The sequence below is a fragment of the Saccopteryx bilineata genome, chromosome 10 (genome assembly GCF_036850765.1).
Source record: "Saccopteryx bilineata isolate mSacBil1 chromosome 10, mSacBil1_pri_phased_curated, whole genome shotgun sequence".
NCBI lineage: Eukaryota > Metazoa > Chordata > Mammalia > Chiroptera > Emballonuridae > Saccopteryx > Saccopteryx bilineata.
Genome location: NC_089499.1, coordinates 10,342,390 through 10,367,076, shown reverse-complemented (window position 1 = coordinate 10,367,076; position 24,687 = coordinate 10,342,390). Strand labels below are relative to the sequence as shown.

The following is a 24,687-nucleotide window of genomic DNA, read 5'->3' as shown; positions in this document are numbered from 1 at the left end:
CCTTCTGCTTGGCCTCCCACCCTGTTGTCCATGGTTAGGGCATTCCCATCTGATTAGCATCTGGACCCTGGTACCTGAAAGAATTTTATCCTGAATGTGATTAAAGAATAAGGCCAGACCTTCTCGTCAAGACAAGACCAATTAAGAAGTTGTGATAACTCATTCATCCCATAGACTGACCTGCGAGTAAAACCAGCTAAAAAAGCTTTCTCCGTAAATGTGGAGGGTCTTCTAACTGGGTTGACCGTGACGTTCTCAGAGCCAGTTCTGGGACACACTCGTTGGGAGAGTGGCCTTATTCCTGGTGGGGCTTGGTTTCTTCACCTCCTGCCATCCTGAGACTTTGCAGACAGGTGTGTGGGGAGGGAAAGGGGATAGAGGGTACCCTTTGCTGTGACCGTGCCCTCTGCCTTGGGTGACCCGGCTGCCTGGCACACACTGGAGGCTTTGACCTGTGGGGGTGATGCCCTGAGCGTGGCAGTACTGTCCTTCAGAAGCTACACCCGGTCTCCCCGACCCCTGGACCCGAGATCCTGTACACCGACCTACCACAGAATCACCGAGGGGATTCTTTAGAAAAAAATATATTAGCAAACAGATTCCTGGGCCCTACTCCTCATGTGCAGAATTGGAACATTTCTTCTAGTTCTCTTAATCCCGTCTACATAGTGAGGGATTTTACAGACATGCTGTAGAACTGCATCAGAACCCCTGGGGGTGGGGGTGGGGGGGCACTTGGACGTGGATGGATCTGAAGCCCCCGGGGTGTGTCTGATGCAGCCCGCATGCGGCTCTGTCGCCTGAGGAGTCTAGGATGTGCAAGGACACCGTGGCCGGGATGTCCGCCCCCTTAGCTTGTGTTCCTGCTCGGTCACCCGCTCCGCATCAGGCCCCCTCGGTGTGGTGCTGGGTTTCCTTACCCTCTGTCTCTTGCCCTTTTCCGGCCTCCTGTGCAGGCTCATCACTTTCATTCTGTCCACCGAGCGGGTGACCCCCAGACCTGTGTCTCAGCACTGACCTTTCCACACCCCGCTTTCTGGATCCTGCTGGGCGTGTCCCTCGGTGTCTGTGAAACTGCCCTGCCCTTCCCGTGGGGCGGGGCCGGGAGGCCCTCATCCCGGGTGCTGAGGGTCTCCCTAGCTTGCGGAGCTCAATCTCGGGGGAGGAAGAGGAGGAGGAGGAGGAAGGCGGCAGCAGAGGCGGAGGGAGGGTGACAGGGCAGCTTATTCGAGGAACTGCAAGGATGTCAGTGGAGGGTAGGGATGGAGGGGTGGAGGAGAGAGCAGGGGGCCTGCCTGGCCTGCCCTGCACAGACCCTTCGACTGGGTCGTTTAGGGCCACGCGGAGCAGCTGGTCAGCTGGACACTGCAGACCCCCGAGGGGGCCGTCGGTGGGCGCTGTCCTCACTCTGCCTCTGTCTGGGAACGTTCCCCTCTCAGGGCCACCACACTGGAGCTGCAGGGCCTGCTCCGCCACACCACCTGCCAGAATTAGGGGAGGGGCCCCCCGTGGCTCACCCCCACCAGGCTGGGGTGGGCACTGTCTCCGCCTTCTGTAGATGGTAGTTGACACACAGACAGCCGCAGGCAGGGTCATCTCAGAGGGGAAGTGGCCACAGAGCCCCAGTGGACTGTGACCCTGGGAATGGGCAGCAGCACATTGCATACCTGGCCCTCAACCAGGAGTCCCTTTTACAACGTTTGGGAGAAAGAGTGTGGCTCACCCCTCACCCCACTCGGGTCTCCGCCCTGCTGCAGAGCCCCCACCCAGTACCAGGGGCCCACAGGGATGGGCCACTCCCCGCCCTCCCCTCAGCCACCCGCAGGCTGCAGCCTGAAAGGGGGTGGACGGCCCTGGTGGCCCCACAGTGCGCACGTCCCCTCCGACGGGGCGGCACCTTCTCCCCTCCGCTGTCAGTCCCTGCACTGACAAGGCCCTGGAAAAGGACAATTCACAACAAGCCCACACAGAAGTCCCTTTATGCGCAAGAATGGCCCCGCCGCCCGCATTACACCATTTGTGCCTTTCTATGTAGGAGTCACTGTACTTGAGAGTGGTCAGGCAGCACTGCTTTAAGAAAGGCTTAAAGGTCTTTCAATTTAAAGCACACTGAGAGAGTTCATTGTCCCCAGGCAGCACGGTGGCCTGGGCGGGTAGCCTGGGGTCTGGTCAGGGTTTGCCAAGTAGGCGGCGGAGCGCATGCTGGTGGGGCCATTGTCCTGGAGGCCGTGGGCTGGGGGAGGTGGGGAAGCTGCCTGTGGATTTGGCCCTGTGACACAGGCCCCGCCGGCCCCAGAGCCCTCTGCAGAACAGCGCAGCAGCCCGCGTGGGCAGCGGGGAGCTGTTCTCCACACTCACGCAGATCTGGGAAGCTCGGGTCGGTTAATGAGTTAAGGTCAGCGTGGGAAACTGGAGCCCCGGGTGGGAGGATGTTGGTTGTTTGTAACTGGTTGTTGGTGTGAACGTTCCATCAGCTAGGGAGGGGTACCACTATCAGTCACCCCCTGGACTTTTCACACGCACGGGTTGGCTGGAAGGAGTTGTCTTCTCGGAGTCCTAGCAGAGTTTTAGAGATAGAGGGGGATCCGGAGAACCTGGTCCCATCTGCCCCTCAACCTGTAAGCCCCCATCCCCACCACTCACCAAGTCGGGCCTGCTCTGTCCTGGGGGCCAGGGCCCAGACATCCAGGACCACGCCCTGTAGTTAGTTGACTCCAGCTCTAGAGACATCATCTGAACTGGTGATGACCCCAGTGTGTGCCTTCCGTCCCTCGGGTCTGGACTCGATCTGACCACCTGGTCCCTGAGCAGCATGGTTTGTGACACGAAGAGAGTTTGCACTCCCACAGTTAGTACTGTCGCCTTGTTGGCTGGCGCTTCGTAGAGGTTCCTTAGCACGAGAGGCTGCGGGTGTTTGCACGCACTCATGGAGTAGGTACTTGTTAATCACTGTTTGTAAGTAAAGAAATTGGCTCAGAGAGGGTAGGCAAGTGACTCAAGCTTACACAGCCAGAAGAGGTGGAGGTAGGCCATGTTGAGGTCCTGCCTCTCTCCCAGGCCTGAACTCTGAGCTGCCTCCGCCTAGGACCCCGGTCCCTGGTCACCACCTCCCCAGCTGTGAGCTGGGAAGACAAAGAAGGGAGAGGTCAGCTCGGATGTGCTGCAGGGGGTACATCCCGCAGCCTCCTGCTCCCAGCAAGGCCTTAAGCCCCTGTAATCCCCCCATGTGTAATCCCCCCCTGGGGCCCACTGTCCCTCGCCTCTGAACACACCAGTGAGTCATTTCTTCAGTGTTTTTTTTCCCCCTTAGGGTTTTAGTCCTGTTAGAAGAAAAAAGTTCCTTACACATGATTTATGTCTGCCTCTGCAGATCATTTTTTGAAGTTCTTCCAAAGACTTTCAGAATTATATTTTGTTTGAGTATTAGATTTCTGTCTTTGGAAAATATGTAACCACACGCAATCACTCCGGGTATTAGCTTCTGTGGTGTATCTGCCCTGATTTTTTTTTTTTTTTTTTTTTATCCCAGTTAGTAATCAGATGTTTGTTTCGGGGCAAGCTAAGCCTTAGCTGGAGAAATGCTGAGAGAATGGGGAATGGGTCCAAGCTCAAGGTCACATAGGACTGGTTCCTCCCCAATGCCCCTGGATGGGTACCCACATAGGCGAGAAGGAAGACCAAGGCGGACAGGCACAGGCTTCAGGGGCAGGGGTGAAGAGAGACAGCAGGGGTGACACCCCCACACAGGAGAGTGATGGGGCTCAGGCTTGGATTCACACGGCCTGGCTTCACATCCTGGCCAAATCACTTGCTCTCTGCTGCGTGCCTTCAAGCAAGTTGCTTAACCTCTCTGTGCATCAGTTTCTGAATCTGTAAATCAGTAGCATACCTCAAAGAGTGGTTTCAAGGATTGAGTGACTGCATTCATGTGGCACCCTGAGTAACGTGCCCGCCACCTAGCCGGTGCCCAGTGTGTTAGCCATGAGAAGTCTGCTTTCTGGAAAGGGCTGTTCATAACAGGTGGCTGGGGTGGTTTCCCCCAGACAAGAAGCAGTGGTAACCCAGGTGTTATGCAGGCAGAGACGGTTGACTGCGCTAGTGAGGCGCCCACCTAAAATCAGGGGAAGGGCCCTGGCCAGTTGGCTCAGCGGTAGAGCATTGGCCTGGCGTGCGGGGGACCCGGGTTCAATTCCCGGCCAGGGCACATAGGAGAGGCGCCCATTTGCTTCTTCACCCCCCCCCTCCTTCCTCTCTGTCTCTCTCTTCCCCTCCCACAGCCAAGGCTCCATTGGAGCAAAGATGGCCCGGGCGCTGGGGATGGCTCCTTGGCCTCTGCCCCAGGTGCTAGAGTGGCTCTGGTGCGGCAGAGCGATGCCCCAGAGGGGCAGAGCGTCGCCCCCTGGTGGGCGTGCCGGGTGGATCCCGGTCGGGCGCATGCGGGAGTCTGTCTGACTGTCTCTCCCCATTTGTAGCTGCAGAAAAATACAAAAAAAAAAAAAAAAAGTGACATAAAATCAGGGGAGGTTCTGCTGGCTATCTCGCAGGGTGCGGGAAGTGTGGGTGCTTTATTATTCGTCGTACTGACGCGGCGCTGAGTTCTGCACGGGGTCTGAGCTGTCTTCTGTCTGCTTTCTCTCAGCATGCTGTTGCTTCCTGGTAAATGAGATTCAGTCCGGAACCGGCCCGGTTCTGGAAGCTGGACTATCCTTGTGAGAGCAGCTCCGTTCTCTGCGTGTTCCTCTGATTTATTACTCTTGCCTTGGACTTCCTGTAGCAGAGGCAAGGCAAGGTGACGGGGAGTGTCCGTCCCCCTGACATCATTGACATCCCTGGGTTTTTGAAAGGCTCTTGTCCCATTTAAGAGAGCTGCTCTTGCGATCCCAAACTAGGGCTTCCTCCAGCGGCACAGTCAGCTATAGGCCAGCTGGGGGCTGGGGGCCGAGTGGGGTTTTCCATGGGGCGCATTCACCACATCCCAGTACCCTGCGGGGGACAGACATCAGATGGTGGCCCAGGGCTTCAGGACATTGTGTACAATAAGGGTGCAGTGTGGGGACCCCACCCAACCCTCCCTACTCACATGTTTCCAGGATGTGGGTACATTTCAGGGCGCCCCAGTGAGCCGGCCACCCAGGCCAACCCTGCTGCCATCCCTGGTCCCTTTGTCCCCCTCACGCCCACCCCCACCCCGTCTCCAGAGTCGCCACCCGAGCAACAGCTGCCACCTCCCTCCTCGGGCCCCAGCCTGGCTTCCGTCTGCCTCTGGCCTGCCCGTCTCCAGCCCCTGTTTCTGGTCCCCAGCCGGAGAGCGAGCACCCAGGTGGGCTTCTGAAGCACAGATCTGAGCACGCTGGGCCTCACAACCCCTCCCCGCCATGCGCTCGCTCCCTCTGTCCTCACAGCGCCCACGGTCCCAGTGTCGCCTTCGCTCCTCTCGCCCCTGTTCGCCGGTGAGGGCCACGAGGGCGGGACTGGGACTGTGACTGTGTCTGTGTCGCTCGCTTCTGTATCCCAGCAGCCAGCGTGGCCTTCTGGTCATTGCTCGCAGGTGGGCAGAGAGATAAGCCCAGGAGGCTCCAAACACAGAAATGTCTGGGACCCGTCTGCTGAGAAGCCAGGAGGACCCGCTGGAGGTAATGGCCAGGCCAGGCAGGTGGAGGAAGAAGCCCCCGCACTCCGCCCCACCTGCCCTCTCTGACTCTGACAGTGGCCGGGGGCTCCCCAGGCCAGGTGGTGCCCGTGCTTCTGGGGCACTGGGCGGGGTGGTGCTCCTCGCACCGGGAGAAAGGTGGTGACTGTGGGAACACTGGGCACGGGACGGAGGACACCCCGGAGAGTCGCTGGGAACATTGGCTACCAGCGTTCGCGCACATCGTCTCCAGTCGTCTCTGCCTGAACTCGGCGAGGTCGGCCGTGCACTTCCCGTCTGACTGACGAGGAAACCGAGGCTCGGAGAAGCTAGGGGCTGTCCTGGTTCTCCACTCCTGGTCTGTCAGCCAGGCCTGAGCAGAGTCAGCCCACCAGCAAGAAGCACGTGCTCGAGCCCTAAGCATCTTAACATGATCCAGTCGCTTCGTCTCTGGGTCAGAGCCAAGGCGAGGTCTGTCAAACCAGGAGAACAGTTTTGTACCTGGAGACTCAGGAACTGCCCAGGTCTGTCCGGGAAAGAGCTGCTCAGGTTCGTGGGTAACTGGGGTAACGACTCACCCCGTCAGGAGATCTTGGGGTCTGACAACAAGGTCAGAAGCTGTCCGTTTCCAGACAGAGCCCGGATGGTGTGGGGAACACCGACAGCCGTGGAAGTGGGAGGAACAGCAGGATCAAAGTCTCCTCCCACGGGTCTGGCCTCTGCCCGTGTTTGCAGCCCAGGGCTCTGAGGTGAGCGCTTCACTGATGACAGGTGGGGTGAATGGAGTTCTTAGGGGGCAGCTGGACCAGCCGGGCCACGAGAAAGAGAGACTGTAAGATGGTGGTAGAAGGCGAGACACAGTCCAAGCAGAAAGACTGAAGAACTCAGAAAATGCTCATCCAAAGTGGTTTCTGACCTTTTCCTCAGCCTGAGACTGGTCACACGCTCATGTGACAGCTCTTGCTAGTGACATCTAGGCCCCCGGTTCTAGATGCTGATGTGTGTCAGACAGTCGAGCTCGGTTCTATCCACACAGGAGAGGGTGGCACTGCAGAGGGGTCACCTGGACCGGCACTCACGGGAAGGAGTCTCAAATGTCTTCTCTGACGGCAGCAGCCTCGTGCCGCCAGTGCGGCAGAGCGGGACCGGCCGTGGCCTTCAGGGGCAGGGATGAATGGGGCTTGGGGTTAGAAGATGGAGGGAAGTAACAAGAGGCCCCACAAAGGCCCCAGCCTTGCTTTCCGGAAAGAACCACAGGACAGTTGCATGCCCCCCACTGGGTGGGCCTTCAGAGCTTCAGACTCCTGAGAAGGTAATACCCTGAAGTCAGGAGACATGGTCCCGGACTGGGACGAGAGCTTGCTGCGTCACCTCGCTGCTGCGTTACCTCGCTGCTGCGTCACCTCGCTGCTGCATCACCTCGCTGCTGCGTCACCTCGCTGCTTCCCCTTTGCCTCTTCTGCAAAACAGAACTGCTCACTAGCACCCCATGCCCTGGCGCTGCCGCAGCATCAAGGTTGTCTAAATGCAAACCCCGTTTGGGGTCTCCTGTGTTTTCCTTTGAAACATGGGTGCTTTAATGGTTCAGGCCACTCTGTCCCTGTAACTCTGTAGGATTGTGTTGGTTTTTATAATTGCTATCCTGTGTTCCCTCCTGAGTGACTCACAAAGCACTTGTGGTCAACCAGCCAGACCACCCCCATGAAAACAAGAGGGTCGTACGCAGCCCATAAAGATTAGCACCAAGGTCAAGGGAGGGAACTTCCAAGGAATCCAGACCAGGAGGAAAGCTGGGGGACAGAGTGTAAGGTGAGCTGTCCTGAGTGGCCCACTCTCCTCCAGGGATGCCCCCTAGGACGGTCACAGGCTTCCCCCCGTGCGGTGACCACCCTGGCTCTCCTTGCTTTCATAACTTGGCCATAAAGCGAATCACCTAGCTCTTCCTGGGCTGCGGTGGTCCCACATTCGTCCACTTATTTTAGGGTTATGGACTGATGCTCCGATAATTTTATATTTGGTGCTGTTGGGTGAAAACCAAAAAGGATAATTTCAGCTCACGGACCATTATCACGCTATGAGAGGGAAAATGGAGCTTGTCCTGCTCAGGTGAACAGAACAGTGCTTTCGGTCTGAGCAGAGCCAGCTATAGCTGAGACAAAGAGCTCAGAATGTTTAAACTGCTGTAAACCCTACGAGCAGTAGAAATGGCCCCAACATCCTAAGAGGGTTTATTTTTTTATTTTTATTTTTTCCCGAAGTGAGAAGCAGGGAGTCAGTCAGACAGACTCCCACATGCACCCAACTGGGATCCACCCGGCATGCCCACCAAGGGACGATGCTCCACTGCAACCGGAGCCATTCTAGTGCCTGAGGTGGAGGCCATGGAGCCATCCTCAGCACCCAGGCTAACTCTGCTCCCATGGAGCACTGGCTGCGGGAGGGGAAGAGAGAGAGAGAGAGAAAGGAGAGGGGGAAGGGTGGAGAAGCAGATGGGTGCTTCCCCTGTGTGCTCTGGCTGGCAGTTGAACCTGAGACTTCCACACACTGGGCTGACTGACGCTCTACCGCTGAGCCAACCGGCCGGGGCCCTAAGAGGGCTTTTTAAAAATTTTATTCAGCCCTGGCCGGTTGGCTCAGCGGTAGAGCGTCGGCCTAGCGTGCGGAGGACCCGGGTTCGATTCCCGGCCAGGGCACACAGGAGAAGCGCCCATTTGCTTCTCCACCCCTCCGCCGCGCCTTCCTCTCTGTCTCTCTCTTCCCCTCCCGCAGCCGAGGCTCCATTGGAGCAAAGATGGCCTGGGCGCTGGGGATGGCTCTGTGGCCTCTGCCTCAGGCGCTAGAGTGGCTCTGGTCGCAACATGGCGACGCCCAGGATGGGCAGAGCATCGCCCCCTGGTGGGCAGAGCATCGCCTCATGGGGGGCGTGCAGGGTGGATCCCAGTTGGGCGCATGCGGGAGTCTGTCTGACTGTCTCTCCCTGTTTCCAGCTTCAGAAAAATGCAAAAAAAAAAAAAATTCTAATCACTGCAATAAACATTTTTCTATAGAAGAAGAAAAATTCTAAATTCGAACTAGTATACAGTCTTTGAGATAGCTATGAGAATAATGAGGGGTTTTTTTCCTGCTTCAGAGTTGGAGGGAAATTCTACACTCCACTGAAAAATGATTTTCAGCCCTGGCTGGTTGGCTCAGTGGTAGAGCGTCGGCCTGGCGTGCAGAAGTCCTGGGTTCGATTCCCGGCCAGGGCACACAGGAGAAGCGCCCATCTGCTTCTCCACCCCTCCCCCTCTCCTTCCTATCTGCCTCTCTCTTCCCCTCCCACAGCGAGGCTCCATTGGAGCAGAGATGGCCCGGGCACTGGGGATGGCTCCTTGGCCTCTGCCCCAGGCGCTGAAGTGGCTCTGGTCGCGACAGAGCGATGCCCCGGAGGGGCAGAGCATCACCCTCTGGTGGGCAGAGCGTCGCCCCCTGGTGGGCGTGCCGGGTGGATCCAGTCGGGCGCATGCGGGAGTCTGTCTGTCTCTCCCCGTTTCCAGCTTCAGAAAAATACAAAAAAAAAAAATCAAACAAAAAAAAAGAAAAATTATTTTCAGTATGAAAGAGAGAATTGTTTATCATTAATAGGCAGTCTCCCAATGAATAATAATGTAATATAAATTATTCTATTATTTTTCTTATGGAACGATTTAACATGAGATGTGAGGCTTTTTTCTTCCTTCCTACCAAGGTGAATTGTTCCCTACTTATTGAATGGCACCACCAGACAGTTGGGCAGTGGTTCTTATACTGGAAATAAGGATGACCCCCATTGTCCTACCTGGTTAAATTTATACCCTCTTCAATGAACTCTTCTATCACGCCTTTGTTCTGTGCCCTCGTTGACGTACTTCTGTGGTGTCTAATAAGACACTTCATGTTCACCTTTAGCAAGCTCATCCTAGTTACTTCCTAAGTAACGAATTTATTGTGACCCTTCTCTTGTATGTAGAAGCTGTAATACGGCTGCCACTATTTCATGATAGAAATTTGGTGAATATGATACAAACCACAACTGAACTCAATGGAAGTTGCCTGGTTAGATGTTGAATGCAGGAATAAAAAGTCCACCACTTTCGGAAGCTCAAGTGAAAGGTCAGTTGCCCCAAAGAAGAGGGATATTTTAAAAAGGGAAATTAGTTTTTAAAAGTCAGCCAGCTGACCAACCACAGCGGATTTTGAATTCCAGTCCTGACGAGGAAGCTGGGGGAAGAATCCTCAGAATGTGCTGCTAATTAAGAGGTGCCTGTGTACGTGGAGAATGCAAAGTGATTTTAACGTTAGAATAAACAGCATAAATTCAAAATGTCAGCCAAAACATACACACTGTCTCACTGAACCTGTTTCAGGCTTGTTGGCTGAATCCTGACATTGCGCCTTTTGAAAAGTAGGAACCAAGCAGACACACACGTTCACGGTCACACGGTCAGGGCAGACCCTCCGCCGGCAGCCATGTTCGTCTGTGAGTGGTGAAGAATAAAGAAATCGGAAGGGGACTTGTCCCACGTGGGCCCAACACATGAAAAATCTGCATCTTGTCTGACAATAGTTTTGCAGTCCTAGGAAGTAAATAAGAAAGCGGAAAGCATTTAAATGAATGAAGCATTGCTTCCAACAGAGCTTTTAGAAGTGGGCAAATATGAATGATATTGATTGATTTAAATGGATTGTTTAAATCTCCCCTTCTGTGGAATCCAGGGAGTGACCCAGAGCTTGGCGGGGGGGGGGGGGGGGGGGGCGGGCAGGCTGGCAGTGTGCTGGTGGCTTTCTGTTTTTCTAAGAGCCCAAGCAAATTGGAACGTCAGTGTTGCCTGAACATTCCGTGTGTGTGCGGGAGACCTGCAGGAGGAAACGGCGCCCGTACGTGGGAACAATGAAGCAATCTGCTTTGTCTGCTTGTAGGGACTTTGGAGGGACGCTCCAGCTATAAAATAGGGACAGTCTTAGGGTGCCTCCTTTCCTCGTTTTGCAAAATTAATTTTAATAACAGTGTCTTCGAGGTGCCCCATCTGTGTGGGTGTCTGGACCACCAATAGGTTCTTCCTGTCCAATTTTCTTAAACTGACCAGTACTTTTCCTGGGAACGCAGGAGGGAAATGGTGTGGTCCTGGCTGTCATTTCGTGACACTGCCCACAAGGGCACACCGGCCGGCAGGCTGGATGCCAGCCACCAGCCCATCATTTCTCAGTGAAAAGAACCTTTCAGCTCCGTTACCTCCTGGAGAGCGCTGATTTTTCCAGCAGTCAGGCTTGATCTGGGTAAATAATTAGAGAGCTGAGAGCTAAGACATCACCCTGGTGCTGTCTGTGATTCTGCTAATATAGCCAGACCTTGTGATTCCATCGCTGCTACAATCTTTCTGCTGCCTTTCTCTAACGCTGCAGAGAGAGAGGGGAGGGAGGGAGGGAGGGAGGGAGGGAGGGAAGAAACAGCAGCAAAGCCAGTTGCTTGTATTTGTCTTGAAAGAATTAATGACATTTTTCATTCTCCCGTGAAACCAAGAAAAAAAAAAAAAACGGTTAACCGCTCTTCATCTGCATAGAAGAAGGTAAATCTCAATATATCTTCCTCTCTCCCCACCTGCACCTACCAGGACATGCGTGCCCAAGTGCAGTTGCTTCCCTGTATTGATTTATTTTAAAAACCGTCCTGCCCCTAGTTTACTGGAATTTGTGGGGCTCCGGATTGCCCATGAAGATTACATTTCTCAGAAGGCAGACCCCAAAGTGGTGAACAGCTAGTTGAACTTTTGCAGCTGCTCATTCAAAGCCAATTTAAAACAGAAGAAGGAAGAAGAGGAGGAAGCACTGGCTATTGTAAGGCCTGGGAATCTCCGGGCAAGGATCTGGTATTCTGAAACTTGGTCACATTCTACCCTGTCCGCCCGGGTGGTGCCCCTGGGTGGAGATGTGCAAAGCAGGGAGGAATTAGAACAACAGCTCTCGAGTCCTAGTGGCATTCCTGGGTTTTCTTCTTGGGCCTTCCGTTTGCAACATCTGTAGTTATTGTATCATTAATTTTCGTTGATTGAGAGTCATGGTAAGAAGGCCCATCTGATATATTGAAAAGTAGTCATTGTGCTAATGGAATCTTATTACTTCCGAAGAAAGATCTATGGTTATGGATAAAGACTAAGGAATAGAAAGAGGTAACTTAATTAAAATAATTAAAATGCACAACAGGCATGTTTAACACAATTACATATTAACGACTGAGGCCCCTTCACAAACAATTTTCTGCACCCGGAAGTGGAAGGCACAGTGAAGAAACAGGCCAGCGGGTTAGGTGGTGGCCCCCACAAGTGTGGAGAATCCTGAATATCAAGAAAGCAGGACATCTACTGACTAGTCCCCCCCACCCGGGGGCTGTCTGCACAGATTTATTCATTAGATTTCAAAATGAAGGCATTCTTCACTGAGTCACACTGCATCCTTGCCCAGCAAATCCTAGCTGGATGTGTGGCATGGGGTTGCTTCAGTCACCAACATGGCCGGCCCCGCCGCCTCTCCAGTGTGACAAATCACAGAGGCCTGGCCACTGCGTGGCTGTGTGTGCCGGCCAGAGGGCACTGCAGCATTGGCGTTGCTGTGGGTTTCTCCTGCTCAGAGCCTTCAGGCCGAATCTCCTGACCTGAGACTTTTTGAGAGAAATGTTCACCCATTTAGTGATGCAGTTTGTCTTGAAACAAAAAGCACCGATATTTGATTGATTATAACCATGGCATCTGTGAATGGACTAAATCAAATTCATTCATTCATTCGCTCACTCACTCCTCCCCTCCTTCCTCCCTTCCTCTCTCCCTTCCCTCCCTTCCCTCCCTTCCTCCCTTCCTTCTTGCCCTCCTTCCCTTTTTCCTTCCTTCCCTCCCTTTTTCCTTCCTTCTCTCCCTTTTTCCTTCCTTTTCTCTCTCCTTCTCTCCCTCCTTTCTTCCTACCAACTCGACTCCCCTCTTCTCCTTCCTGTCTTCCTTCCCAAACCCCAGGAGCTGTTCTGGTGCAAGACCCAAGGAGGCTGGAGGCAGGGAGGGTGAGCGTGTCAGGAAAGGGTCTGGGGCCAGGACCCTGCCACGTGCTTTCTGGTCTGGCACAAAGGAGGTAGGGACTGATTTTTGGAGACCACTGTCCCATGATTGTCCCTCTATCATGGAACAGCCTCTGGGACAGTGTGGGACTCAAGTATTTTAGGGTGTCCTAAAGGAATCCCCTGGAGAAGAGCAGCACGTAGGACCACCTTTCTGTAATGGCACTGACGGGTTGTGGCTTTCCGAGTGAAGCCAGACTCCGGCTCTGCCCGGGGTGAAGTCTTTGTCTGCCTGCTCACCCGATTGCTCCGGCTCCGGATTGATTTTTGGCCCTTGCTGCCATAAGTTGGGGGCTGGCTACAAGCGTGCAGGAGGCTGGGGGGAGGAGTGTGCCTCCTGTCTGCTGCCCTAGGGAGCCTGCTGATGTTCTGGGATTTCTTTTTAACTTGGAATTTCCATATGACAAGAAGAAAGCGGTTTCTCCCCATCTAACGGAGCCATTAGCATCTATTAGGAAGGCGGACAGGGTAAGTAGTGGAGCAGCCTCCGCTCCCCGGGGCGGGCAGGCTCGGGGCTGCGGGTCACCCCTGAGCTCCAGCCGGGTACGCACCAGGGGCACCAGGGCAGCGGGGACCTAGCCCGGCTGCCTGCCTGCTCTTCCCTGGTCCCGAGGTGAGAGTCGGCCTCACACTCCCAGGAGCTCCTGCGGGCGGGCTGCTCCCCTCCCCCGGCTCCTTTGCAGGGCATTCTCTCCTGCCGGTAAATTGCATGTCATGTCTCAGGGGGGCATCGCTGGCACCTTCCTGGAACCCTCCATTCAGATTTCCTGATCCTGCCCAGGCACAGAGGCTCCTAGGAGGAGGTGGTGCTTCTGCATATTAATTTCGTCTAGTAACCGGCTGCCCGGCTTGCCTTTGCAGGCTGATGTATTGATGGATGTATAAAGCGTGTTTTATTTCAGTCATTAGGCAAACGTGGATTCACGGAGCTGTCTGCAGTTCCCTTGCAGTGTCCCTTGCTAGGGACGAGAGACAAAGGTTGTCGCACCACCTCCTCCCACCCTCATTTGCTACCTAGTGACCAATGACTTGTTGTTTTAGCCTAAGCTAGTTAGGAATGGCATCTTCCCCCCCCCCTCAGCCCCCACCAGAGGGATCATTGAATTCAATATTAGTGTTTACAAGTAACATGCAGTTCTTTTTAAAAGCCCAGGATTTTGGTGGGTAAATACTTCTGGAGTATGTCGTAAAAATGGGAGAGTGGAGCCGTGTGGTTTGTGCTCGGGGATGATTCTTACATGGGTGTTGCTTCCGTGAAAGTCACTGGGTTGTCCCCATCAAAGCATATGAAAATGTGTGTCGCCTCTCATCACGAAGGGTGCAGTGCTAGCTGTCGCTTCACCTGTGTTTCCTCTGGCCCGGTTTTACTCTGCAACTTTGGTTTTTTTGTCCTGGTGTCCTCCTACCCCTCTACTCATCCTTCCACAACCCCACTGCGTAAAAAAAGAAAAAAAAAAAAAGGATCTCTGCAGAACTCTCTTATGCCAATAAACTTGACCTGGACTGTGTTACTAATTCGGTAGCTGAATCTGTCATACAGAAGATCACAGCCTGTGGGTCGATAGGTCCATCTGAACCCCTCAGCCAAATCATCTAAATTGTTTTTAAAAGCTATTTGTAAGCCAGGGGACACTTAGCAAAAAGTGTCTCTACATTTTTTGCCGATAGACCTATTTTTAGACTGAGCACTTTAAAAGCCTTGTTCAACCCAGCCAGCCCGAATCAATGTACAATGCACTTCTAACAAAAGATGTTTTTTACTGTTCACGGTGAAGTCATTATATATACATTTCCGTTATGGAAATAGCTGCTCTAACAACAGCAGAAATTTCACCACAGAAAGGATATCGCTCTGATTTTAAACCCTAGAAGGAAAGTATGGCTTTCTTATATATTTTAGGGGGAAGGAGCCATAAGAGACTCAGTAATTAGAGTAACATTTGTTTCTGCAGACTTTTCGTGGATTCTATCTAATATGCCTCTTTTACTTTGTCACAGTCGTGGAAATGTTCAATATGCTGCCAATTTTTATTACATGTAAAATAGATGAACATACGAGGCATGGCGCGTGTGTCTTAGGCCGGGGGGTGGGAGGGTAGGAATGACGGCCGTTCAGGTGAGCATAATGAAGTGTCTCCCTCCAGGAGGTAGAGCGAGAGAGAAACCACCACAGATCAATAACTTATAAGTAACCACATGAAAAGGGGGGCCAGAAAAGCTTTGTGTATGTGTGTGTGCGCGCCTCGGTTCTGAAACAAGCTTTTTCTGGTGGCAGGATATTCATGTTGGAATGATTAAGTAAAAACAAGGAGACGGAGCATTTGCAGGGCAATATGTTGTTTCTATTTTATATATTTACAACAACAATTTTTGAAATGCCTCGATGGTCTGCTGAAAAGTCATCATAGAATTGACACTCTTGAAGCCGGCATGAGCCTGGATTTTGAAGAGTAAGTGCAGATAGGAGTTGGGGCGCGCGGTGATTAAGCGTGTGTGTGTGTGTGGGGGGGAGAATCTGGCACGTGGACTTGGAGCGTGTTGGCGTTTCTTTGTGCTTGTTTTATAGGAAGCACGCTAGCATCGTCTGGAACCACAGCAATGGATGTATCGTACACGAATGAATGTGTAACGACCTAACGCAGCAATAATGCATTTAGCATAGTAAGCAGTGCATAGATCTTCCCGAGGTCTCGGGGAGAGCGGAAACTTACCACAGAGAATGTAAGGGAGGGAAAGAATGCAAGTGAATTGGGCTGACTTCTCCCGAGCAGAGAGACATTTGCCTTGCAATGTGGAGTTTTGAGTAAGCAGACGGGAAAAGTCTCCTCAGCGCCCCTTTAATGGCTCTGTCTCTGTGTGGCCCTTTGTTTACGTATTGCAGGTGGAGTTGGTACTGAAGCCCGAGGAGGATTGTGGTGTCCATCACCTTTCACTGATGGTCTGAATTCGACCGTGCTCCTAGGAAATACACACAGGCACGCTCACACTTATTAGATAGTGACCCGTGCAAACGTGTTTGTGTAGTCCTCTTTGAATTCATTTAAAAGAATATCAGGGAGTTTTTTAAAATGTCACTATAGACCTTGACCCTTCAGATCACTAGTTGTGATTTTTTCTTTTTTTAACCTGGAAAGTGGCTTTTTCTCTACCAGAAACTTGACAGTGAAAAAATGTATTTTTTTTTAAGTTGCTTTTTGGCCTTTTGGCTAAGATCAAATGTAGTATCTGTTTTTATCAGTTTTAAAAGAGTATATTTTTGTTTGTTTAGGCTCTGCCCTAAGAAAGAATAGCAAGGGGAATATCCCTCAGTTGCAGACACGTTTGAGACAAGCTTCCTATTTGATTGGTTAAAGGCTTCACTGACAGTATGTATATTCTCGTTTTGATGAGTAATGGAAAGGGAACAGATATAAAAGGTGGTAGCTGAGCAAAACGATACTCTGTCATAGTCTGTTTGTGGTCAAATCCAGAAGCCGGGGAAAATTTGTTTCCATTTGGACATACTGTTGATCATCTCTTGTTTATTGAGGCTGACGGGAAAGAAAGTACTGGGGAAGGTTAGAGATTGTTCACATAGCTATTTACTGACACACTCATCTCTGATTCATATTTTTCAATGTAGCTCAAAGTAGGGTGGAATTTTTTTTTTTTTGTATTTTTCTGAAGCTGGAAACGGGGAGAGATAGTCAGACAGACTCCCACATGCGCCCAACCGGGATCCACCTGGCATGCCCACCAGGGGCGACGCTCTGCCCACCAGGGGGCGATGCTCTGCCCCTCTGGGGCGTCGCTCTGCCGTGACCAGAGCCACTCTAGCGCCTGGGGCAGAGGCCAAGGAGCCATCCCCAGCGCCTGGGCCATCTTTGCTCCAGTGGAGCCTTGGCTGCGGGAGGGGAAGAGAGAGACAGAGAGGAAGGGGGTGGGGGTGGAGAAGCAAATGGGCGCTTCTCCTATGTGCCCTGGTCGGGAATCGAACCCAGGTCCCCCGCACGCCAGGCTGACGTTCTACCGCTGAGCCAACTGGCCAGGGCTAGGGTGGAATTTTTTGAGTGGCTTGTTGGTGTTGGCCTCCCATGCACTGGGGACTGGGGCGTTCCCGTTGCCCCACCAGGAATTCTTGAATTCCCTTGAGAAATGACGTGGAATGAAGGAAGGCTGCTAACCTCGGTGGAGTTGGCCTCCCTGGCTAGCCAGTGTCTGACTTCTAGCCAACCTCTCAGTCTAAGCTGTTTCTAGGCTCATTTTAACATTGTGATTTGCGGGGCAGGATGATACCCCCACCTCTACCCTCCCCCCCAAAAAAACTACATCTTCTGTGTACTTGAAAAGAACTTGATTTTGGTGTCTTTTTGTAGAACTCAGTTCCAGAGAGACCGTAAAATACCTTAGCGATTCATCTTTATGTAATTTCCATATTTTAGGCTCTTCATTTCAGGTCAGTGGCCTATTTTGCTACTCTAGATGATGGGCCCACGTCAAGCCAGCCCCACGTAGCTTAGAACAAATTAAGAAGGAGTGTGGCAGCCCCCAAAGGCCCTCAGTAACTAGTTTCTAATAGATTCAAAGAGAAAAAAAGCTCTTGCTCTTTCTTTAAACTTTATCCCAAATCCAGTGCTCTACTGGCTGATAATCAATAATGATTCATGCAGGGTTTGATTTACAGTGACATATCAGTGTCTCTGCCCCTTAGGGTTTCTCTGTCACAGTCTCCAGGCAGTGGAGGGGTTAAGTACACACTTCTCTCTGGGCTTCGGGGATAGCAGCCCCCAAAATCAAATAGCGTTGAGGTATTGTTCGATTACTAGTCTGTAGTGTTTGAAATGGAAAATGGTCATCGTTAGCCTCATGCAGCGTGTAAAGATTGCATGGCGCATATTGAATGCTCATTGTGGTTATGCAGTCCAAAGAGAGGCTTCGGTGCCACATTCTCACACAGATGTTAAAGCAAAACCTTCCCACCATTGTGGGACTGAGCGTCCTATGTACCCAAGTAGAGTGTGGATGGAACGGATCAAACGCTGTGGACACCTTCACGCAGAGCCGCAGAGCTGCCTGTCTTGGAGGAAGCCAGAGGCAGCAGGAAGAGGCAGAGCAAGGGAGGGAGGCCCCGGCTGAGGCCCTTCCCCCACTGCCCGTGCCTCTGATGGAGCGGGTAAGCGTGTGTTGTGTCCTGGAGGGCATTGCTGGGGGGGCTGCCGTGCTGCCAGAACGAGTAACACAACACCCAGGTAGATGGTGGAGTGGAAACGCTAACTGAGAAGTCATTTCCTGTGTGCTCTGCAGGTTGCTGGGACACAGTGAGGCACCCCCCCCCACCCCTGCCCGGGCTGTGTTTCCACCATCAGCCCCTTGAGGGGTTCCGTTCCTCCTGCTCGCTCCGCAGCCACTGCCCATGGCTCTCTGGGAAGACGCCGTGCTGGTGGCAGGCGCCGCAGCCTTATTGAGACATTGCTCGCGTTCTCAATGACGGTCCAACAGGACAGGAATCGGGTGGAACCGTATGAAGCGGCCAGTGTTCGGACGTTTCTGACCTACAAAAGCAGCAGTTATTCATTTCCCTGTTACTGATCTTGCTCTACTTCTCCATACAGCAACCAGATCACATAATTCCCCTGCCTAAAAATGTTCTGCTGCCTCTCCAGTGCGCTCAGAATAAAACCCAGGCTCTTTACCTTGGCCTCCTCCAAGGTCCTTCGGGCCCTGGCCCCTGCCTGCCCTTCCCCCCATCTCCCTGCTCTGTGACAGCTCACTCTGTTCAGGGCTGGCCTCCCAGCCCTTCCTACAACTCACCCCAGGGCCTTTGCATTTGCTCCTCGCATTCTAGGCCTGGCTTCTTGTATTTCAAGTGTCAACTCAAATTTTACTCCCTCAGAGAGGTCCTGTTCCTGGCCCTTACATCTAAAGGAAGACTTCCCCCTAACCCTATTAGCCCATTCATTTTCTTCCAAGTACTTTATCCCTGTCTAAAATTGCTTGCTTGCTTCTTCATTATCGGCTTCACGACAGTGGACAAGGGACCAAGCACCTTGTCTGCTTTGTTCTCAGCTTTGTCCCCACTGCTTGGGACACAGCAGGTGCTTAGAAAGGGTTTGCGGAACGAATATATTGGATGCCTTGTGCACCTCTGCACATCCTGTCAGCTGACGGGCAGGGGCTCCCAGGGTGTCGTGCCAGGAGGAGTCTCTTCTGCTTCTGCATCTACCTGTGCTGGCCATCACCCCGGGAGTACCTCCTGGGAGCAGGGGGTGGGGCTGACGGAGATCCGCCTTCTCACTCATCCTCCACTGACAGTTCTCAGCCCGTTTCTCTCTGTTCCCCTGCTGTCCTTGGAAGGCCCAGCCAACCCAGAGATGCAGCCATGTTTCCTTGACCGCCTCCCCAGTGCTGTCAGCCTGCAAGCTCCTGTCACAGGCAAGGCTCTGAGGGGACACTTGAGCTATTGAAGGTGCGACAGATTTTGAGATCTATTTCTAAAAAACCCACCTCACTTCAGGAAGTGGCTCTACTACCCCTTGGATTTGGTGACAGCCCCCTGGACAGCCAGGGGACCAGCTGGCGCGGCTGCGTTCGCGCAGGCAGAGTCTTGGAAGCCCTTCCCGAGTGCGTTTCCCGGTGCCCAGAGGAACGGAGAGGTAGGCTGAGGTCACACTGAGCTCTCCAGGCTGCCGGATTCCTCTGCAGGGACCCCGCCCACTGCAGGCGACATCAGGTCACCCCTCCCTCCGCCAGGAAGGGGGGAAAACCAGTCCAGCGCTGCAGGCGGGCGTGTTTCCTGCACACTTCCTGCGGCGTGGCGCTGCAGTATTGCAGCGTTTCGTTGGCTTTTATGCCTACAGTGTTGCCCACCTAGAGACGCGCTAGGAACCAGGGGGCGCGCGCTAGCTTCCAGAAATGCTGACGTGGCTTTCCTGCCTGGGGTGCCCCGGGTAGCAGGCGAGCAACCTGGAGGCCAGTGGCCGTGGCAGATTGGCACACCTCAGACTTCCGGTTTCATTTGTGGGGACCGCAGGTGTCCTTCAATGCACAGGACTCTTAACTTGATAGGTAATGCGTTTCCTGTCAAGTTCATCGCAGGACCTGGATGCGGGGGAGTGAAGAGCGTTTCAGCTGCAGCTTTCAATTATATGTTGTTGACGGTGTCGACAAGACCAAGGAATAAAATATCAAGCCAGAAACGACTGACCCTGAAACTAGAGTGTCTTTTCGTCCCAGGCCCTTCCTGTGGAAGAGGTAGAACCTTTGAATAGGTGAGGGATACATTGTCGGGTTATCTCTGATGACTCTGGATTTCAAATGTGAAACAAAGCCACACGTTGAGAAATGAGATTTCCGGTCCCTGTCTTCCACTCTGACGGCGGGTACCGGGGTCTTTATGGAGCAGAGGTGGCCAGAAGAGCCATTTTTCTTGTGGGCATATCATCACGCCCAGAAATGAATACTCTTCAAATATCACTCCGTTTTCCCATTTGGGCCTCTTTAGATCCCCTAGATCTAGATAGACCATTACCCAGTATTATAGAGGAATTTGTTGACTGTTTTCTGAGGTTTCTTTCCTTGAACCTTATCTTTAAGACCTTGCTCATAATTCGGTGATTCTCTGGCTAATTAGCACATGCAGCCAGGTTTTCCAAAAACAAGTCTTTCATCTTCTTCCAAAGCAAAGAACATCATTACAGGGCCGTAGTGTGCTTCTGCCGACAGCCAGAGGGCAAAGCCGCCAGCATCTCGTGGGTAAAAATCTGCATGTTGTCCAAACATCTTTTGTAGATCAGGCCAACACCTTATCTTCTCCAGACTTTATAGCTCCCACTCGGTTATGACTCCGTCCTCTGCTTGTTTGAGGAAACATCCCTGTGTTTTCAAGCTTCAGAGGAGAACCATGTCAAACGTTTGACTCTTCAGTTTGTTTTTTTAAACCCTATTTTTATGTTTCCGAAAACCTAGAAGTGAGGAGACACTAGAACGGGGACAGGTGAACCATTTACTGGTCATCGGATTCAAAGTACAAAATGACCAGTTAACATCACACCTATAAATGTATGACGTATAAATGTACAAATGGCAGAGACCTGCCGCCTCCCAGCGTGATCTAGGCAAATGCTGTCTTCTTTATTCCCCGTTCACTGTCCGCAGGAGTTGGTGGCTCGGGCCCTGTGCACTGATGAGAGGCACTGTGCATGTGAAATGGGTGACTTCCTCGCCCCTTTTCCCCCTGGTCCTTTGTCCCAGCGCTGGACTGTTCTACGGTCCATCGGCTCCTCTAGGTATCATTTTAAAATCCATATTGATATCAGAATAACGTGAATGAAATACTTTTACAGATTTGTATGGTGGTGGGAGGAAACAAAGTAGGCTTAGGTGCTCCCCTCCCCGCCCTCCGCCAGACTCCACGAGTGCCCCTGTGCGCTCAGTTCCCAGGATGGTGGTGTAAGTCTGGGGTTACTCCGCGAAAGCAGTTCATGGTCATTGAAGGCTCGGGCTCTGGGAGATAAACGGGAGACAGCCACACGGGCACCGTGAACACCTAGGGACCAGTGATTCCTACCTGGAGGTCGTGAGACCACCTGGCAAGGATCGTTATCAGTTCCGATCCCCACGCCACCCCTCCCCCGAGCCTGAAGCTCTGATTCAGTAGGTTTGAGGCTGCAGCTTTGGGATTCTGCTTTTTAACGGCCTCGCTGGTGGCCCTGACTAGCAGCCTGGTTTGGGAACTTCTCTTTGCTGCAGTTTCTACATCCCTAAAAAAGAGGATAATAACATCTATTTCACAGAGTGTGGGCAGGAACTGAAAGAATGTGTGGGAAAAGACCCTGGGAACTGTGAAGCGAGACAGACTAGGACTTGGCGGAATTAGTGGGTTTAACCCTCAGCTTCCTTCTGAGGTCTCCAGATTGGAGCCGGCCGGGTCCTGGGTCCAATGATGCTGGAAAATATATTCTGTTCCCTTAGCATCCTACTCTGTTTCCATCCTTTGCATGAAAACACCAGGCATGGCCTTCTGGCCCCCTCTTTCCTTCCTTCCTTTAACAAACATGTGTCGATTGATCACCGATAGCTCTAGGTGCCTGGGGACACAGCTCCCCCGGTTTTCTTGTCTTTCTTGACCCAGGCGGGTGGAGACACCTTGTGGTTTAGTCACATGGAAAGAATAATGTCTGTCTGATGTCTGCCACTTTTCAGATAACCCTTTAGATGGTGTCTTTCAGAAATGTCTGCAGTTAGTTCTGGAAACACTTCCAATGAGAGATGTGGTGGCTCAGAGCCCTTCTGACTCGACACGTAGCCAGGATGGGCTTTGCCTGGTGCCAGTGTGTAGCGGGCTGCCCGGGCTGGCTCCCACACAGCCCCAGGAGGGGTCCCTGCCCTGCACCACCCGCGGCTGAGCCTGGAGTTAGAGATTCCCACCTGCCTCTCCCATGTAGAACACCCAGAAAACTTTCAGGCCAATACCAGTCCCTGGGGAAAATATCCCAATTTATTTGAACTTACTAGAGACTGTAAGCAGAGTAGGATAGCAAAGACTGTGTGAACTAGAAGTCGTTTTAATGACGTAGCTTCTCAACTGCTGTGGATGATGGGAGTGTGGTGCCTGCCCACATGACATCTACGTGGAAAGCCTATTCTCAAATACAATTTTTTTTTTTAACAGAAACAGAGAGACAGAGAGTCAGAGAGAGGGATTTATAGGTATAGACAGGAGCAGAGAGAGATGAGAAGCATCAATCATCAGTTTTTCATTGGGACACCTTAGTTGATCATTGATTACTTTCTCATATGTGCCTTGACTGTGGGCCTTCAGCAGACCAGTAACCCCTTGCTCAAGACAGCAACCTTGAGTCCAAGCTGGTGAGCTTTTGCTCAAACCAGATGAGCCCGCGCTCAAGCTGGCGACCTCGGGGTCTCAAACCCTGGTCGTCCGCATCCCAGTCTGACGCTCTATCCACTGCGCCACCGCCTGGTCAGGCTCAAATACAATCTGATAACACTATACAAGCAGGTGCTCAGTCAACAGAAGGAAACACATGCCAGGCTCCTTTTATGAAGAATCTCATAGGGTTTGCTGGAAGAGGTAATGGCACTAAGCATTGTGGGAGCTAGGACATCGCGGCTGAGTGGCTTGCCTGAGGTTGGGTGAGGGGCGGAGTTGGGATTTCAACCGAGTGGAACCATGAGGCTGTTTTGCCTCCCCTAGTGTGGATGGTCAAGCTGTGTCTACAGCCGATTCGGCCTTAGACCCCCTGAACGAAGGATATAGTGACTCAAATAACAAAAAGAGTTTAATGAAATATGTAGTTTCTTAGTGCCGTGAAAGTATTAAGCCCTCAGGCATCTATCGTGTGATGGGCGACCTGTTCCCCGGTGCCTCTAGGACTGAGCCAGTTATGAACTCTTGGAGACCGGAGCAGTGTCTTCGGAACTTTCCACTACCTTTCAAAGGAAGACCGAAACCCTCTCCACTGCCCCCCGCAGCCTTGCACCGTGGGCCCCCACCCACCTCCTTGCCTTTCCTTGGGGTGAGCCATGCTTCCCCCCAACTTGGAGCTCTTGCCTTGAATCTCCTCTGTTTTCATCCTGCAGACCTCAAGCTTAGAAGACACTTCTTTTTTTTTTTCATGTTTTTCCAGCTTTATCAAGAGATAGCTGATGTCCATATAGCATATATGAGTTTAAGGTGTACAATGTGATGCTTGATACAAGTAGATAGTGTGAAACCACAATCAGGTTAGTAATTAACACCTTCAAGCCCCATAGTTTTGTGTGGTGATAACATTTCAGGTTTACTATCTTAACAACTTTCAATGATATAATCCAATAGTATTAACTACAGTCACTGTGCTGTGTACGTCTGGTGATCTTCACCCTCCCATTGCCTCCTTCTAGTGAAATTCTCAGAGCTGGGTCAGGGCAGAAACCGGGTCCTGGAGAATTGTGGTGGACCCAGGGCGGCTGAACAGTGAGCTTGGTCCAGGGGGTTCAGGAGGTTTGGGGGTATGAGGTACTCCTTCCCTGGCAGCGGCCATGGTCCTCATCTCAATCCACGCTCTCCCCAAACCCCCTCCTCAATAAATAGTCCCTCTCCCAACCGGTGTGATGTGGAGCGGTTGTTGGGATAAGAAGAAATCTATTTGACCTTCTTTCATGCTCTTTTCTTCAGGAACACGAGACATTTTGAGATAAAGACCAAGAATCAAAGATGATACTGTGGTTTAGATCTTTTTTTAAAAGGAAAAAGATGTGAGTGTAAACTGCAGGGATGTTATACTCCTCTCCTTTGGAGATATACTCCGATCTCTCATTTAAATTCAGAAAGGTAGGGCCATCCTCACATTTTAGACAATCCACCTTTACAGAATAATATGGCGATAGTCATAACGATGATGCTAAAACACTACGATGATCCCCAAATGAGTCCTTACCTGTATGTAATGTAAAAAATAATTGTTTAGAAACAAGATCATTCTCACTCCTCTTGCCTCTTAAGACTTGAAATTCTAAAACAATCCGAAAGGTGTTACTATCACTCCCCGCGGTCTCTCGCTTCCCAATCAGAGTGCATCAGCGATTCCTTGGGCTTTTTAGTCGATGACTTTGATAGCATTAAAGACCCGTTCCCAGCTTCGCTGCCTTGGAGGCGAAGGCTCTCTTCCTTCTGATAAGACGTGAGAAGTTTTGCGTGAACAGTGACCGCCCGCACCTCAGCACGTGCACTGTGTCCATAACGTCACCACTTCTGGGGGCTACATGGTGCACATTCATTTTTTACTACGCTTTTCTCTTGGTTCTAAAAGGAATGTGTGTTCATTGCAGACAATTTAGAAAATACAGAAAAGCATAAAGGGGAAAAGAAATCTCACCCACCATTGTATCCTCAGGGATGACACGTAGTAACACTTTCATCTGATGCCTCTGATCCTGGGCTGTGCAGACATGGACTTCAAAT

The 24,687-nt window shown here is 52.0% G+C and overlaps 1 long non-coding RNA gene and 1 pseudogene across 1 annotated transcript in view; both read left to right on the top strand.

Annotated features, from left to right (window-relative positions):
• LOC136314520 (uncharacterized) overlaps positions 1-24,687 on the top strand; it is a 101,306-nt gene that overhangs the window by 8,253 nt on the left and 68,366 nt on the right. The gene's annotated exons all lie outside the window — the stretch shown is intronic.
• Positions 15,933-16,053, top strand: LOC136314771 (U2 spliceosomal RNA; annotated as a pseudogene).